We start from the raw sequence: 17586 nt of genomic DNA on the forward strand, positions 1-17586 counted from the left end.
ATAAGTGAAATTGGACATATTTATATACCTCGGGGACCCAAACAAACCATATAAACACCAAACAGCAGTTAATCCCGGTGTAAGAGTGGCAATAGCATGTAAGGTTTTGCTGGAAAAAGAGGATAATTATTGCTGGAATGTAATTTACTTGTTGAGAGTCACTGCAATAGTGAGCTGGGTAACTTTTATGGGCCCCATCTGTACTTTACTCACCTTCCTTACAGCCTGTGTGTGCCTTGTGAAGAAAGTACAGCATGTGTAATGGAGAAAGAGAGAGCAGTAATGTTAGCAGTAAGGAACAAAGTCCAGTGGAGCAAACAGACATACATATGAAGAAAGAATGTAACAACGGTACTCGTGTGCTTTGGTGTTACATAAAGAGCTCTCCTGCTTTGTCTGCCGTAGCCTCGGATCTCAGTAATTCACATTTCATTGCTCATTGCATTTTACAGAGAGGCAGCAGAAATGAGAGACGTGGCTTGTGAAAAGAGGGACACTAATTTAGGACCTCTTTAAAGCTCCTTTCCCCTGTAACAAGGCAGCGCTAAGAAGACCGTGGCAGAAGCAAAGACTCAAATGCCACAAAGACCCCACCAGCTCCTCTGGCCTGACCAGAGTAACAGAGCCCCGGCACACTTCCCTCTTCACCCTGCCCTAAACCTGGGAAGCTGTGCTTGGGAAAAGTACATTTTCCAAAATGGCATCCTCAATTTAAAGATTTCAGGCACACAGAACCTATCACTCCCATTGGACAGCTGCTCCAGCAGCTAAGGGCTTCCAGTGATGGCAATCATTTACCTTGGACTTTTCTTTTCACCATTTCTTTCTTTCTGTTAATGTGAGGACATCCTCAGGACTTTGTCTTCCCTACCTGTGGAGATAGTGGTACATGGTTACCATATTGCCCCATGATCTTCATTTTAGCTATAAATATTGATTTTGTGTGAGCCCATCCCTAGTCCTGGAATGATGCATGTGGTCACTGGGTAAGCAAAATGCACTAGGGCAATTGAAACACCTGCCACACCTAAAGCTTCCTGCTTTGAAGATAGGAGCAGGAAGCCAGAGGGGAAATCTTGGCTCCTAAGGGACTTCCATGATTTTGAGCCTTGCTGAGCCTTCACTTACTGATGAGCTCACCCTGAAGACAGGCACAGGAATTCATGGGGGTGCCCTCTTCTGAGCTTTCCAGAAGTGCTGCCTGGCTGCACCCTTACATCTGCAGGAAGGAGACAAAGGTCCAGCAGGACTACCTGCGCCATGGCCTCTTTTCTCTTTATGCTTGGGTGAGGCACACCATCAAGCTACCACAGAGGGGCTACAGCAGCTCTACCTGTAGCTTGCTAACGCAGCTTGTGCCTGGACAAGCAAATGATTGTTCAAGCAATTTTCTATTTTAAGGTGAAGGTGGCACATGCAGAAGATCTCAATGTCACTACGAAGCAGGGAGAGAGGCTGTAAGGAGGAGGAAGGCAGAAACCTTCACAACTAATGTCAATTTTCTGCATCAAATATTTTGATAATTAAACAAAGCTGATCAAGAGAGGAAAACAGCATGTCTCCAGAGCTCCGGAAGCACAGGCCCATTAAATAGAAGAGTCAGAAAGTGCCAGAGGCGGCAGCCTCAGATTAATGGCACTCCAGTAATAGATTTTCCCAGGCACAGTCACACAGGAGACAACTACTGTGTAGCCAGAGCAGCGATGAGGCCGTTAAAGAAACAGTAACATTAAATCACCTGGTACCACGGGGCGAGGGGATGGATGGGAGCGCATCGGCTTCGGCACTGTGGAAGGTGTAAAGCTCAATCTGCTTTCAGGCAGAGGACCTGGATCCCAGCAGTCATTTACAGCAGCGAAAGCAGGCAGCTCAGATGGAGGACGCATATAAAAACAGATAAGCAGCAGCTCCAGAAGGATGGCAATCTGAGCACAAATATCTCCTTCCTGCAGTGGAGAAGCAGGCATTAAGCATCAGTGTTTGGTTTTGCTAAGAATGGCCACGTCTGGTTTGGTTCAGTTGCTCTTATTAATCAAAGCACTGGTTTAATCTCTCGTGTTAAAACACCATTCTGAATTTGTTCAAATGCAGCAAAAGTTCAGGAAGGGATTGGGAGGTATGGCAGCTCGGTGGGAAAGCAGCCCTGTTTCCTTATTATCAAGTCAGTTTTCCCTCAGCAGTGTTGGAGCTGATCCTCCTTGAAACATCCATCTTGCCTAAAGCATTTGTATCCATTCCTATAATACAATAACAACAGAAACAAGGGCTTCTTCCACGGCAGGCTGGCATGGATTACAGTCCACCGCAAGAGTACTTCACTCCCAGCTGGGATGTATGGAAACCAGATGAAGTGGCTGAAAATCGGAAACAACTTTTAGACTTACTTGAATCCTGATACGATCACATCACAGGGATGGGTTAAATTTATGATCTTATCTGGGATTTTTGTTTGTAATCAATCCCAGACCCACTGGCTATCACTCACTATAAGCTTATGATTTCCCGGTGCTAACAAGGAAAAGTTGGGACATCAAACTCTGAGGGAGTGAAGCCAAGCTATGATATTAGCAGATAGGATCAGAACTGGAGCGCAACAGCAACAACAAAAAACCCCAAAACTCACACTACAAAACAAAAGAAAAACAACAGCCTCCTGCAGCCTGTAAGTTCAGCCTTTGCCTCGCGCTTCAGATACAAACCACGGTGTGTGCATGAACCCCGTGTCCAGGAACAATGATTTGGGGATAAAAGCTAACAAAACAAATTAAAACCGAATACCCCCAGATCAAAGCACAGCTTCAGCATGGGATACAGCTGCTGCGGGACATGCAGCAAAACGCACCCTTTTCCTACTCTTCTCCCTATAATAACCTCACCAGACAGTGCCACTTACTCTACTGGATTGCCTACAACATCTACCATGGCAAGCCTGAACTCTTTGCTAGTGACTTGGGCAGCGGGTGGCTAAGGGTACCTATGGAGCAGATCTGCCCCTGGAGCTCCCTCTGCTTACTTGAATGCAGTTAAGGAGAACGGCACACCAGGGATGGAGCTCATGCTCTAAGATACAGCCAATTCCAGACAACACCAGACACTTCTCACAAGTCCAGCGTATGAACAGGGAAAGTGCATTTATTTGTTGCTTTGCATCTTCTCCCATTTTGATTCAAACAGAGGCATATTCAGGTACAATATTGGAGCCAGTCCAAGGTGGGCAGAAGATCTGCTCTCCCCTGATTACTGCTCTATTTTCCAGGCCAATCACTGTTGAACAAGGTACTAGGAAGCACCAGGTCTCTTACACATTTACACAGCAGATGAAACATGCATTGCTTTGGGGTCTCCCTTACATTCAGTTGGGATAAAGACACACCAGAATCTGGACAACATTTCAGTCCAATCATGTCATCAGGACTTGTTTGACCATGCCCATGGGGATGGTAGGGACAGCAGGGCATCAAACACCCGAGTGCACGTGCATTATTTCAACTGTGTCCCTTTCTCAGGTTTCCAGACCCAGCAAGAGCTCTTTGCACTCTTTTTCCTGGGACCCTGGCACCAGTGGCACATTCTGGTACTCCATTTATCTGTGAAGGGATGAAGAGTTACAGACTTAAAGGCCAGATACCCCCACAGGTTAAACGTAGGAGTTAAAGTACGTGCTCTTCAACAGTTGTCTTTTATGTAGCTGCAGCAAATTTCCCTACCAGGTGGCTGTTGAGCTGCAAAATCATCTCAGACAGTTCAGGAGGCCTTAGGAACATCCCTGCTCAGCATTCTGAGCAGCCCTTCACACAGCGAGAAGCTTCCAAATCCATGCATTGCTTTCTTCTCAACTTTGCATGGATTAGCTCCGAGACTAACAGTGTGACAAATCTGTTAATGTTTCAACAGGCAAGTCTTAATTTTGCACATACCCTTCAGTCATTTTCCATATGGAAATGGAAACTTTCCACAAACAGCCTGTTAAGATTTTCAATACAGGCATAAAAAGATTGTTCAAAATGAGAAAAATTCTAACAGAGGCATTCAGATTGCTTCAAAAATCAGAATTCTTGAGCAGTACCTATGGGTTTTGTAAAAAAGAACATTAGATGCACTGTATAAATGGAATAGATAGGCTTAGAGCAGAAGAGGCTTAGCAGCTTGCCTAGGATTGCTCCAAGTGGGAATGTAACCTATAGAATCCCAAGGTCCAAACCCAACCCAAAGAGGCTTTATCAAGAGCATATTCAATTCTGCATTTAGTTCATAAGCTCAGAGTCAACCCTACGCAAGCAGCACTCTACAGTGTAATAAGTCCCCCAAAGCAAACAGAATTGTACCAGGATAACAGATACAGCCAGGCTCTTTTATAGTGTATGAATCAGATCTATAAATCAGGAGTGACTCAGCTGAAGTTACTGGTGCTGCTTCTCCTTTGGAATGAATTGATCAGAAGCTGGTCCACACATTTCACATGTTTCTGAGAATCAGTGTTTGTAACTGTAATCAGTAGCATGGAATGTCTCTAATTGGCACCAAATGTGAAAGAGCTCATTACCTGGGCAAGGCAAGGAACACGAGAGAGATGTCAGAAACTGAATGTAAAGTATAAGCAGAGACAAAGAGCAAACAAGTTCCACACACAGACAGGAACTGAGGTTTAGCAAGCATTAAATAACAGGTCTAAAACATACAATAGCTATAAAATGTACATGAATTACAATATAATTTCTTCCAAAGTGATGCTCACAGTAAAGATGTGTGATGTTTTCCTGTCTGTGATGTAAAAATGATGCCTAAAATTACTATGAAACAGTATTTCTGTTGTGTAGATATCTTGCAAATTCATACTAGTGCATATTGGTGACACAGAGATTTATGTGCACTTAGAATCTTTTGAACCTACTTGACTGCAAATGGCTTACAAACCAGCTGTAGAAATACAGCGTAGCCCACAAGCTTAGTAACTCACCAATACAGGTGTACACTCTGGGGTCCATGTCCCTTGTGCTACCTAATAAAAGATACAGGTTGGGATCTGTAAAGGAACTTGAGGAGAAAGACACCTGTAACACACTGAAATCGAACTGTCAGGCCATGGGGTTGCTTGTTAATCTTCAGAAAAGAAAGTGCTTGAGGATCCTGATGTTTATTCAGGCAGACAAATGTAATAAACCCTGTTAAAGTGTTACTAAGAGTTTTGCTGCTCTACTTGAGATTTGTACCCTCAAGTCTGAATGCTGACTGAGGAACGGAAGTGCTATTAACTAATGCAGAAAATAAATCCTGCTTTATTTGCAATGAATGTAACTTCTTGACATTCCCAACAACAAACCATAGGTTTGAATGATGCCATAACAACAAGGCCAGCACAGAGATGTGCACTTTCTACTGGCTGAATGCTTTGGATCAGGCCCATTATTAAAAGCAGCAATTAAATGGTAGTAATTACCTGTCTGCATTTTCCTTTCTGAACTAACCTGGTCCCTAGAGGCACTTGAAAAGCACATCCTGAGATTAACTACATATGTCCAACAACTGGTTTTTACCTGATGACCAAATCATGGTTTTTCCTGCAGTGGATGTCCTCGATTCCACCTTTTTCGTCAAGATACCTCCTTCTCCCACTCCTCCTTTTTCTAACTGAAGGATGGAAGAGGGAAGCTGATGCTCTTTCTGGAAAGTGATGGCACCCTCACTCAGAAACCAACCACATGGAAGGAGCAAGAACAGCAGCACTGTCAGGAACCTGAAATGCTCCCCCCACCCCTGCAAGATTAACTCCTTGGGATGGGGGTATGAGGGAGCTGGTTAGAGGCTCAGCAAATAAAGCTGTGATTTGGGGGTTTGTTTGCTGTGAGTGGGTAACCCAGCGTGCAACACAACCAGATCTACTTACAACGCAGCCAAGGTCAAACGCTGACCTTTCTGGGCTGGCCAGCCATGCTGCCGCAATGAGCATTAGTACCACATCATTATGTTCTGATAAAACTCAGTTACTCTTCAGCAAACCCCCATAAATCACAAGGCTTCACCCAATCAGGGTCCTGTCACTGTAACTAAACCGGGACTCAGAAAACACTCTATTTCTATTGGCTGTGACAGGGGGATATAAATCTGCCCCTGGCCAATCCACTGCAGGCAACAGGGCATGTCAGGAAGGTGACAGCCAATCAAGGATCCGGCACAGGAGAGGCCAGGATCATCCCTTCTGCTTGGCAAGGGGAAGCTCACAGCACTTGTAGTAGTTGCTGAAGTGTCTCTAATGTTACAATATGGTGAAATGTTATTTCAGTTATCACTGCCCAGAAAGGTCAATTTGTGCTCTGAAAGGTTGCGTGTCACAGTGAGCACATGCTGGCAAACAGATTTCCTCCTCACTGGCCTCACACATCCTGAAATCCTAGGGATTTACTGGGCATTTTGTTGGAAAACCTTAAAATGGGCATCACTGCTAGTGCAGCAGCTTCCGCGTGTGGTCCCACTGGATGGTTTTAGGAGCAGCTGCACACAGGACCCTCCTCAAGCTTTGTGATGCTTCATGTGCATCAGCATCACACGGAGAGAGCAGGGTGTGCAAGCTGGCAGCTCTCATCTGCTCAGTGAGGGGCACAGATGAGCAGTGGCTGTGGCATGAGGCTGGCAGCAAGGCCATCTGAGGTTAAACTCCCACAAAGGAAAGAGGAACTATGGGCTGGACAAAGCTTTTCAAACGTAAAGTGTCACCTGGATTATATTTGCCCCAGTTTCAAAAGTGAGAAACTAATTTCTTGAGATCATTGCTAGTCCACTGTCAAAATCACAACACAACCTGAGCTTGGCAATCATAGCTTCTCTCTCCTCCTCCCCAGCTTGTTACCCACAACCTAACGCTGCACCTCCATCACAGCTTGTGGGAATTAGTTCTGAAAGTCAGACTCCACATTGCTAACACAGCATTCAGTCTCTGCTTTTGTAGACAAGCAACTGAGGCACAAGGAGAAGAAAATTATCCTTTTCCCTCAGATACCTCAAAAAGAGAGCAGAGTGGGCTCCCGAGATCTCAGTTCACAACCCCCAGGGGTTGTGTCTCAAGGTTTCTCTTCTGAAAGCTCTCATGGAGAGGCCAGTGCCTGGGAGGGAGTTTCCAAGATAAATAAGCTGCCCCCATTGAGAGTCACTACTTACAAAGGGAGGCAAACACTCTTAAGGAGGCATTTTGCCTTTGCAATCAGGCAGCTCTGCTTCATGGGGAAAACCACTGTGTGAACTGGCCCTAAAATTAAATTTGCTCTTTAAAAGCACCCCTGCACTGGCATTTCAAGCAGGACCTCAGAGATTTACAGCATGGGCTGACATTTCACAAAAGATAATGTGGGCAATGAATTATTTGCTGGTCCAAACGAACAATTGGACATACCCACTTCTCATGGATTTAATCTTTGCGAGGCGTTAGCTACCGAGCATGAAATATCACTTTTCGGGGGCATTTGTTGCATTTATGCAGGGTACAATTACATTAGGCAGCTTTATGACACATTGACTCGGTCGAGTGTGATGCAGTGTAATACAACCAAAGTAATACGAGCTTTTAAATGCAACATGATGGCAAAAATCCATCTCAGGTCTGATCTTTGTTTCATTTCAGATGCCAACTGTCATAATTCAGGGGAAGTCAAACCCGTCTGGTTTTGCTAACGTGAGCAGCTCTATCAAAGCCAGCAGGATGTGCCTGTACCAGTCAGGAAGCAGCATGGGATCCAACAGGGGTGAAAGTGTTAATCAGTACATTGGTGAGTGCACATCACTGAAACTGGAACCCAAAGAGCTCTGGATCAGCTGCAACTCACACAGGGTTAAAAACGGGCACATCCAAAACTCACACAAAAGGGCACGGTGCTCCTGAATCCTGTTTTGTGAGCCAGGAATTTGCTCCTCTCACTGTCTTTTGCCTGCAGTTGTGGACACACTGGCTCTTGCAAGGAATCCAGTTGGCATTCCCAGATCCACTGCTGCTCAAGAAGCTTATAAGAGAAGATCTTACCAAATCTTAACAACAAGCAACACGTGATTACACATTTCAATGATTCCCCATAAGCAATGTTCTGTACTTGAATGGAAATGCTCAAAGCAAACACAGATAAAGGATAGGATATGAGCTTATTTCTTTCTCCTGTCTCTCCGCATTTGTTTCTCCTCCTGCGAGGTATTTCAGCTCTGCACTTCTGCAGGACTGGACCCTGCTGTTGGGATCGGACAGTAGACAGAAATGTGTCCATTTCAATTTTGGTTCTGATCCTGGGATATTTCTAACTCTCTCCATATCCTTGATAGATAATGGTTTAATAAGCGATCTGGTTTTTATTTAAAGGGTCGGTAGTAAAACCCAGATCACATTTCTCACTTGGTGGGTTAAAAAACCGCTTACGCTCATTTCTGCAATGTAAAACGACACTATATCAAATCAAACATTTCCAGATGTGGCCAGCTTGTGGATGGAAGTGCAGGAGGAGCGAGCACTCATAGACAAGGGTTCCCAGGTTTTTATAACAGGATTGGAACCCCACCTACTGGCAAAGGCTGTTATAGTAATGTCAAGACAAGAACCCATACAGGGCTCATTCCTTACTAGAAACTCCAGTGAGGTTTCTAAACACACAGCCTGACTGCCATGCAGGAGTATCACTGCAGTCAATGTGGGCATCTCACTGCTTGGCACTTCCAAAAATCACATCCTTAAGAGTGGCTTGAGCGCCAGCTGCACTGACAGATATACAGAAAAGCACAAACATCACTTAAGAGCTGACTCGTGTTTCTTACATATACAGTCCTTTAAGAAAACCTCAGCTTTAGTAAAGCAATCTTGGCCTAATTTTGATACTCTAGGTCAAACCAGCCTTACACAGCCCCTGACTAGATAGTGCTCCCAAAACTCTGAAGCATCATGTTCTAGTAAGGCAGAGTGATGAAATGAGTGGTATCCCTCTCTGTTATGCTACTAATGGCAGATGAAAAATTAAGACAGAAATTAGGATGGAAAAATATTCTAAATTCCCACACGTGAATTAGACAACTCTGAAAGGAAGAGCTCTTCTGTTTCACTTTGAATTCACTAAAAACCACCCCATCACTTCTTGTGTTACAGCTTGCCCATAGAACCAAAAATGAAGCAGCCCATATCAGAGACCATTTATGCAACCTCAGATCTTGTTAAAACAGCCCAGTTAGCAATACCAATATTTGAATTTTAACACATTTCAAAGCTAGACAACTATAAAACAATAGAAGAAGCTCATCACAGAAAACAACTCTCTAGCACTGGAAATCAAGGTTTTAACCTTCCCAGAGAGCACTAACATCTGCAACGATCGAGTGACAATCCCCTGAAGAAAGGTCCTGGGACAGAAGCAAGTGGAGGTGGGAGCATGCTCCTGGGGAGGACTGTGCTGGTTCAGCACAGGAATCTGCTGTTAGGGGGAAAATTCACCTATCCTTCTGACAAATACCTTTTCTTCTATCACTTACATCCTTCGTACGGGCTTAAGTCTCAAAAGAAGGAGTTCCTGTAATGTTTCCCTTTAAATCCACATTGCAAAACACAAGGTATCCAGCTCTAAACTAAGCTATGAAGCAGGACCAGCTCCCAGTTTGTTCTTTTACCCCCCGTGTCACAAAGAATCCAGGTCAAAATCTACCACTGTAATGGCACAGAAGGAAGTCCAGATGCTGCCTAACGAAGGAAAGAGACTGGGCTATTTGTGGTATCTGGCATATGCATCAGGTATGTCCAAGTATGAAGGGGAAAGAGCCTCTATCCTGAGGAGAAAAAGAGGTTTTCAGGATGCAAATCAAAGTCCCGGAAGAATTTGCCTTCATGAACTAATGAAAACAGAAGGATAAATTAAAGCATCGAGCTAACTGTTTAGTTAAGGCTGAGAAAGACACTTTGACTGTGAGAAAGGAAAGACATGCACACCAGTGAAGCATGCTGACTTCCAAGGGCTTCTTTTACATATGGAGAAAATAACTTGTTTTAAAGTTGCATTTCCGGCAGACTTGGGCACTGGCATGAAATGGCAAAGAGAGAATGGGTTATACCTGGCCAGAAAGAAGACTCAGCAGGTACCATCGGCCACTGAGACCCCATCCACATGGATTGCCAGCCCTGCCCTGGCCCCTGCCTCCTATCCCTGCCACCTTCTAGGAGTCCAAGCAGCTGCACTGAGCTTACACAGGCCTTTCTGAACAGCAGCTTGCATCAGCATTGGGCTTGCTTGTCCTGCTATCTTCTGTGATCAAAGAACTGAAACAGCTGCATGTCTGGCTCACTGGCAATAAAACCTGCAACTGATGGGCTTTGTCCCAGCCCCACAGCTACAGGGAAAGTGCAACCACAGACTTAAAGAGGGGGAGAAAAACACATGAACACCCGAGTTGTATTTAGCCACACTCTGCCTCCTCCTAACCTGCAATCTCTTAAGTGCCACTTACTCAATTAATCCAAGCTCTTCTACTTTAACAGCAAAGCTGTAACATATTTAAACAGCTTAGAAACTCTACCCAACAAACCGTGCTGCCCATCAGCTGCAGGAGTGACTGTGCATTAACCAAGAGAGCACAGGACTGGGTTAACGCTTCCACTGCCACTTTCCTGCTGCTGGTATTTTCTGCTGCACTCCTGCTAAGGCTGAAATTTCTCAGCTTTTTTTAGCAGGGTGGATCTCAGCTCAGCAGGGACTGTCTTTTGGACCAGCTCCTAGAACATCCCTGCAGCAGCTATAGTAACTATTTTTATAGGCAAGTTTTATTAGGAAAGTATTTTAAATGGCCTTTGAATGCAATTTAGCAGCTGGAAATACAGCAGTGTGCCAGCACCATGTGATCGGACAATCTGCGGAGCACCAACAAGTGCTACCAGAGATCCATCAGTGCTCCACAGACCACGCATGGAAAACCACGGCAGAGTACACCAGGACATTCAACAAGCCAGAAGGTGCTCTTAAACTGAAAATGCCTGAAAGCTGAGCTATGCTCTTCCCAGACCCCTCACTAGAAAAGGCCCTACAAGTGCTCCCTGGCACAGCAGCAGGCTTCAGCACCGTGGCACAGGAGAACTTACTCTCTCTTGACTCTATATAGAAGATGGGCAATATTACCTCAGGAGCTGAGGATGACACCTCCACTAGATGGTTAGAAAACCCCTGAAGGATAAAGTTACAGCAAAGAGCTGTCACAGCTCCTCGCACCACAGGGCATACTGGTTTTTAAAGGATGTGTCTCCCTCCTGTTCCTGCCAAAGCAGAGCTTGAAACATTCAGTGACATAGACCTGGACTTGAAAAGTGCTGAGCACACACTAGGTCCTGATGCTGTGGGCAGACTCTTCTGTACATCTGTGGCAAGTAATCAGACTGCCATCACAGTGTTCAATCAGATGACTAAGAACGTGAAAAACAATAGCTGAAGACTCAATTCCAATCTCAAGCCATACTGGCACAGTCACATGTGGTATTACTGTGGTTTAAACTCATGCAAATGAGGGTGGAAACTGGCCTCCAGTACAAGTGCATGCTGAGGGAAAAGACAGCTTTCCTTTCAGACATGACTCCAGTTGTACAGTCTGAGATTCAATTAAGTTCTGCTTTTCTGACATCTCCTTCCAAATAAAGGCTCACTCTTTGTGCTAGGCATTTTGAAAAAAGAAAATAAAACAAAATCATACGTTTGGCAGGACCTGGGCATTCCTGCCACTAAATTGTTCTGTGCTCCATGCGAATTTTCAATGTATTCACGAAGGGGAGTAGCCTCTTTGACCAGTGTCCAACTGTTTAGCACTGTTCAATGTGAGCTTTTGCCCATGTTTACATGTGGAATGGAACACAGCCATTCAACCACAAAATGCTCCCAAAGCAAACATCTAAAACCTGGTTGCTGGCAAGGTACGCTGACAGAGGCTCCTGAAACCAGTCATTCACAGAATGCCAACACAACACATTACCACTGGTAGAAAGTACGCAAGGTTATTTTCTTACCTCCTGGGAAGAGGCCACTGCAAGTGACAGGAAACAACGACTGGCAGAGCAGAAAGGAGGGGTTTTCATCTGGATGGAGAAAGAAGATTGGTGTTATTTTAGATGTGCAGAAGAGCATGATGTTAGCGCAACAAAGCTAGCACGTGTTGCCAAGAGCACGGATGAACCACCTGAGTTAAAGTGCAGACATTAGGCTAAGTCGAGACTAGCTAAGCAATACAGAAATAAAGTAACAGAGGTAAAGGCAGAGACAAAGTAACTCAAGCAGGACACAGCAGCTCCAGTTCTTTGTTGGAGGGGAAGGTGAGATCAGGAGGTGACCTGGGTTCCTTCAAAGAGAGGCCCACATTTTTGTGACAGCCCATATTTCTGTAATCCTGGATCATGTCGCTGTAGCTCTATGCTTATTCAGATGGATGAAAATACGCACTTGAAGTTGGCACACAATAGAAAGAACATAACAACATGCTGATATCACCCTTTGGGACGCTATGAAAAGGGAGAAAAATCTATGAAATAGAGCAAAAAAATTACATCCCTGCAAAAATTGAAAGAGCTCAGGACACAGCTGGGAAGGATCCTTCTTAAGGAGCACCAGCTTTAGAGTGACTTCTGGAGAGTCCAGTCCCTTTGGCACAGTGCTAAGAGATCTACCCCTCTTGCATGTTCAGAACTTCTTGCAGAGGTGACTGTTCCTTGTCCTTCTGTTCCTTGGCAAACAGACAGGCCCATACACATCTCCTCCTCTGTCACGTCCTGTGAAAGCCAAGCCGGTGTCCAGAGGCTGGATTCACTTTCCAGCATTAGCCTGCAATGTTATTTGTACTCGTCAAAACACCACATCCCAGAGGGGCCATGTTCCCTGGTACACCTCCCATGGCAGCCATGTGTTGGCTCAGGCAGGGGAGCTGGGGCACAGGGGTGAGAAATTGGGCATCAGGCACTGCCCACCCCCAGTCAGTGTGGGAGAGGCAGGCTTACTCCCAGAGGAAGCCTCTGCAAAGGAACACACTTGGAAGGGAAGCTGAATAAGGAGCATTTTCCTTGCTCTACTCCATCACAGCCCAGTGTGCTGTGTTCAAAGTGGGGTCCCTGCAATGACAGGTTTCTTTGAACCATGTTAGCCCACCATTACAGGTCTGAGGGCTGGGCAGCAGTCCACCTGAGCTCCCCAAGGAGAAGGAGCCTGGCACTCGGGTCCTCTCTCCAACCCTTCAGTTGGGTGTCACAACTGTAGTGCCCTTTTAAAGAGCGTTTGCTTGCATTTAAAACCACATAACCTGGGTGCTCCTGCTTCACAAAAGGTGGTCGTGACCACTTTCTGCCACCACAAACTTTACATTGTACTCATGCCACCCACCTCTCAGCTTTCCAGCCGGCAGCAAAGCCACAGGCATACCGTCCCTCACCCTCCTTGCCACGTTCCACCTCTTGCCCTGCTTCTTCCTCATCTCAGAACTACAGGGTTGCTAACTGACCAACAAATAACAGCGTTTCACCATAGCGCTTTCTCTCCTCCCGCATGTTAACACCTTTCCACCAGCTGAGTGATCCCTGCACGCACCCAATTCTTGTTATTATTCTGCCTGTGCATTGACACCTTGTTGCACGAGCCGTGTTGATGGATTGCAGGTGCCCTCACTATGAAACTGGCCAACAACCCACTCACAAATTTGCTCCACTTGTTAATATTAAAATCATATGGCCAATGCCTTCTTAAATTGGCTCAAGCTTGAGGTACTGCTGCTTCACAGTAGGAAGAGTGTTGCAGCAGGCTTTCTGCAGGCCCTGCTATTTATGGTAAACACTCCACTTTGTTGAAATAACATAAAATTTTGAGATAAACCTATTCTAGCAAAGGAAACGTTAAAGTGCCACCGTTCTGTGCTATAAAATCACTTGCGCTGCAGCTGCCTCCCATCATACATAGCTCAATGCACGGGATGTTGAAGACCTGAGGACCACATGTTCCCTGCTTTGGTGAAATGGTAAGGAAAAGATCTGAAGTGCTCCTACTGGTTTGATGATCTTTGCTTTGCACAGACTAGTTAGAATACAAGGAATTGTCTTTTCTGTTGTCTAGACTGCACCAGGCATGGTTCTGCTCTGATGTTGGTGGCAATGCGAACTCTGCCCATCCAAGACTGCAGAGAATAGTGGAAACTGCAAGGGAAAGACCAGCTCAGGTTCTTTCAAAAAGTTCACTGCTTCTTGAACCTGGAAGGTGGATGAGGATATTTGCTGCTGTTCCTTCATCTATTAAGTAGAAGAGCAAGGGAAAATCCTCTTTAAACACTCAGTCACAAAACTTTTGGCTGATTTTTTTAACAGGGATTGGCTAAAGAAGTGAAGCTGGTTTTCACCTTCCCACACAATTCAGCTCATTACGGGGCATTTGTCAGCAGGCCCTAATACGATCTCTTGGGAGTTCAGCCACCATCAAAATAAAATCAAAGCACCTTAAAAGCCTTCCAACATAACACATGATCCCAAACATTTATGATGTGCATGTGCTCTCTTCATAGATTGTTGTCTGGAAAATATTTTAACAGGTGAATTGGCAGTGATGCAAACAGGGACTGGAACCCCAGCTTCACTGGTATTTGAAGAGATAAGCACCACGCTGTGTTTCGTTTGCCTGCAGTGAGACAGAGGACTGGAGCTGTTCTAAAACTGACACACTTGCCAGAGAACCAGGCAGGAAACATGGTTCCTGGAGGGGGCCAGAGCATCCAGCCAGACCCCGAGGAATTTGCCTGTTTCCTGCCAACTCCTCTCATGGAACAGAAAAACAAAGGAGCATGAAACATGTCCCTGGGTGCTGGCACGGCCCTCGCAGGGATCCCTTGCCAGCCGAGGCCGTTTCCTTCCTTCACAGAGGTGGCCACCTTCTTTTTTTAATTATTAAAGTACACAGTTTGTTACATGGCCTGAGCACTGTTCCAGTTGTGCTCAGATGAGAGCACAGATGCAGAAACAAAGATATTAAAGAGACCATACAAAATGAGAGCATTTGTAATGCATGGCCAAGCAGACTGACTTTCCTAAGTGATCCCCTCCTGCTCACACAGTCAGCTTTTGAGTTACACTGCTTAGAGAAGAAAGCAAAGGTTGGACTGCAAATAGAAATGGTGGGAACAGCATTGTTCCAAGGCACTAACAATTCAAATGAGCAAAGGTCTAAGCATATAACCTATGGAACAGGGACCACCACTTATGGTCTGCCACAGCTAATGTAAAGTCAATTATGGTTGGGAATATCAGTGAAAGAGATCAAAAACGATGAGGTTTTCCTGGAAATCCTATTTACATGTCAAAAACAAGGGAAAACTAGGAGGAGTGTGTGATCCTGCAGCTAATAATTGCTTTCTAAAGAGAAGTTTGCATGCCACCATTATATGCTTATATAAGAACATTCCAAGGAACATGTTTTAAAGGCTGAGTGATATTGCACACTCCACAATATCCCCTTAATCCCTCCCAGAAAAAGCTGTGGCTTCCTCCACAGATACATACTTCAAAGCTTTGACTAAGATTCCTTCTGTCTACTTTAAGATATTCAACTTATGAGCTTATGCATGTAAGTGTTCTGAATTTCCTCCTTTGCAGGAACCAGAGTTCATTATCTCATTGAGGATAAATTCAGAGCTGGTCTCAGCTATTTGAACTCTAAATCCCAGAGAGAAGAGCAAAGGGATCATCTGAAGAGGCAGCAGACACAGGATCATTATCAGAACAAGTCAGCTGAATGCTGAGAGCTGCCACCAATGTCATAAAACAAACGCATGCATCTTCCAGGGGGGTTTTCCCAGCATAACTCCATGCTCTTGCCTAGCACGGCTTGAGAAGGCCACCCCACGAGTTGCTGGTTGATGGTAGTTGAAGTGGGATTAGCCTTCATGAAAGGCTCAGGAATACTTTTTCTCAGTGAAAGTTTACAATAATATTTTAAAGACTCTCAACCAACACCCGTCCTTAAGCTTTGAAAACAGATAATGCATTTTTAATGGGATTGCACATCTGACAAGGAATTTGACTAATTCCTCTGATAGCAGACAGCTTCCTCCCCATAATTCATCTCAAAAAGATCAAAAATCAAAACACCCCCTACCATCTTTGGAATGGCCCCACCGCCTGGAAAGGATCAGATCAATTCCAGCAAACCAATGGCAAGAGAACAGAGCGACAGATACCTGACCTCCACACAGCCTGCTCTACCAAAATAAGGGAAAGAGGGAAAAGCCTTCAGGACAAGGGCCCACTGGGCTGCTGACACTGAGGCATTGTTCCACAGATACATTTGGCAACCAGTGTTGTAGCTTACCCGAGTGTTAAGTGCAGCTACCAAAATCTTCAAAGCCTAGTGAGTCAGATCATGCCTTTGCTCTAGTGAGCTAACAGTTGTGAAGCACTGGGAGGTGTCTGAATCTGAGGTGTTCTAAAAGGAAAAGCACAAGAATTTTCATTAGTGTTTTTATTACTCACCCTAATGAGGATTTTGTACTCATAATCATATGCTAAAGCCCTTCTCCAAAGGAGGATACATAACCACATGGCTGTGCCTTTAATGCCACTTGCAGCATAATCCTTTGTAGACGATCCACAGCACAGAACCAGCAAGGTCTGTCAAGGCATTTTTAGCATTTGTGCTGTTAAAAAACACGAAAAAAACCCTGAGGTATTAGGGTGCACTAATCTTTAGAAAGGTTAATTTATTCATAGAGATTTTGACAGAGATGTATGGCTAGGCTGGAGTCCCAGGCACTTCTTCCCAAGGGGAACTGCTACCACAGACACGGCTTTCCTGACATAAGAAGAGAGAGGCTTCACACACAGACCCAACTGCATTAACTTGGGGGCTCTTGTGCATTTAGAGCACTTCTACTCGCTGTGAGCAGCAACTGAAGCTTCCCTGCTCCAGCCAAACTTTCACTGCCTTTGAGAAAGCATCCCAGAGACCATGGTCCCATGTGCCCTGCAGACAGCAAGTATTGCTTTCTCTCACAGAACTACTAGCTAATGAGCCTCTTTCCTCTTTCAGAGGAAACACCTCCCTGCAAGCAGATTGAGACCAATGCTGCAAAACCACTTCAGAGTGGTGCAAGCTCATGCAGGCATGGGACGGACAGCACATGATGCTGTCTCAATGAAAGAGATGTGTCCTTCCAGATCTGGCTATTCAGACAGATCATGCTTCTGTTTGATTCCTTGGAATAGTGTTTTGGATTTCTAGACCGCATCTTGGATACCTGTTTTCAGACCAAAGTTGAGTGAAACTATATTAATTTTTCTGGTTATTTTGCAATCTCTAGTCCAACCTGCCAGAAGATGAAGCCATGGATGCTCCATGCAACCATTTATTCCAACAAAGAGAGGGCTTTCCCTGAGCTGTGTGTGCAAAGTACAGGGCTAGACAAGGATCCCAAACTGCCAGAGCACAAATTACACCTGAATGAAGAGCTCATCTACTTCTAGGGAATCCCTCTCTGTCCTTACAATCACTCACATGCAGACTAGTTTTTCCCACTCATGCTCCCTGTTTCCGCCTGCATTTCTAGCCCTGCACAGGACAAGGGACCAGTTTAGCCTGT

At 45.1% G+C, this 17586-nt stretch overlaps 1 long non-coding RNA gene across 4 annotated transcripts in view; it reads right to left on the bottom strand.

Annotated features, from left to right (window-relative positions):
* LOC133267796 (uncharacterized) overlaps positions 1–16429 on the bottom strand; it is a 33255-nt gene extending 16826 nt beyond the window's left edge. For 3 of the 4 annotated variants that reach the window (XR_009742854.1, XR_009742852.1, XR_009742853.1), the window contains exon 1: positions 799–846. This is a non-coding gene — a long non-coding RNA (uncharacterized LOC133267796). Of the gene's footprint in view, positions 1–798; positions 847–16319 lie in introns of those variants that run through there. The other variant, XR_009742855.1, reaches the window with a different exon arrangement.
* Positions 16430–17586: the final 1157 nt, after the last annotated feature.

The sequence above is a fragment of the Pezoporus flaviventris genome, unplaced genomic scaffold (assembly GCF_033815535.1).
Source record: "Pezoporus flaviventris isolate CSIRO_AGI_PZ_B2104156 unplaced genomic scaffold, CSIRO_AGI_Pfla_v1 ptg000009l, whole genome shotgun sequence".
Taxonomy (NCBI): domain Eukaryota; kingdom Metazoa; phylum Chordata; class Aves; order Psittaciformes; family Psittacidae; genus Pezoporus; species Pezoporus flaviventris.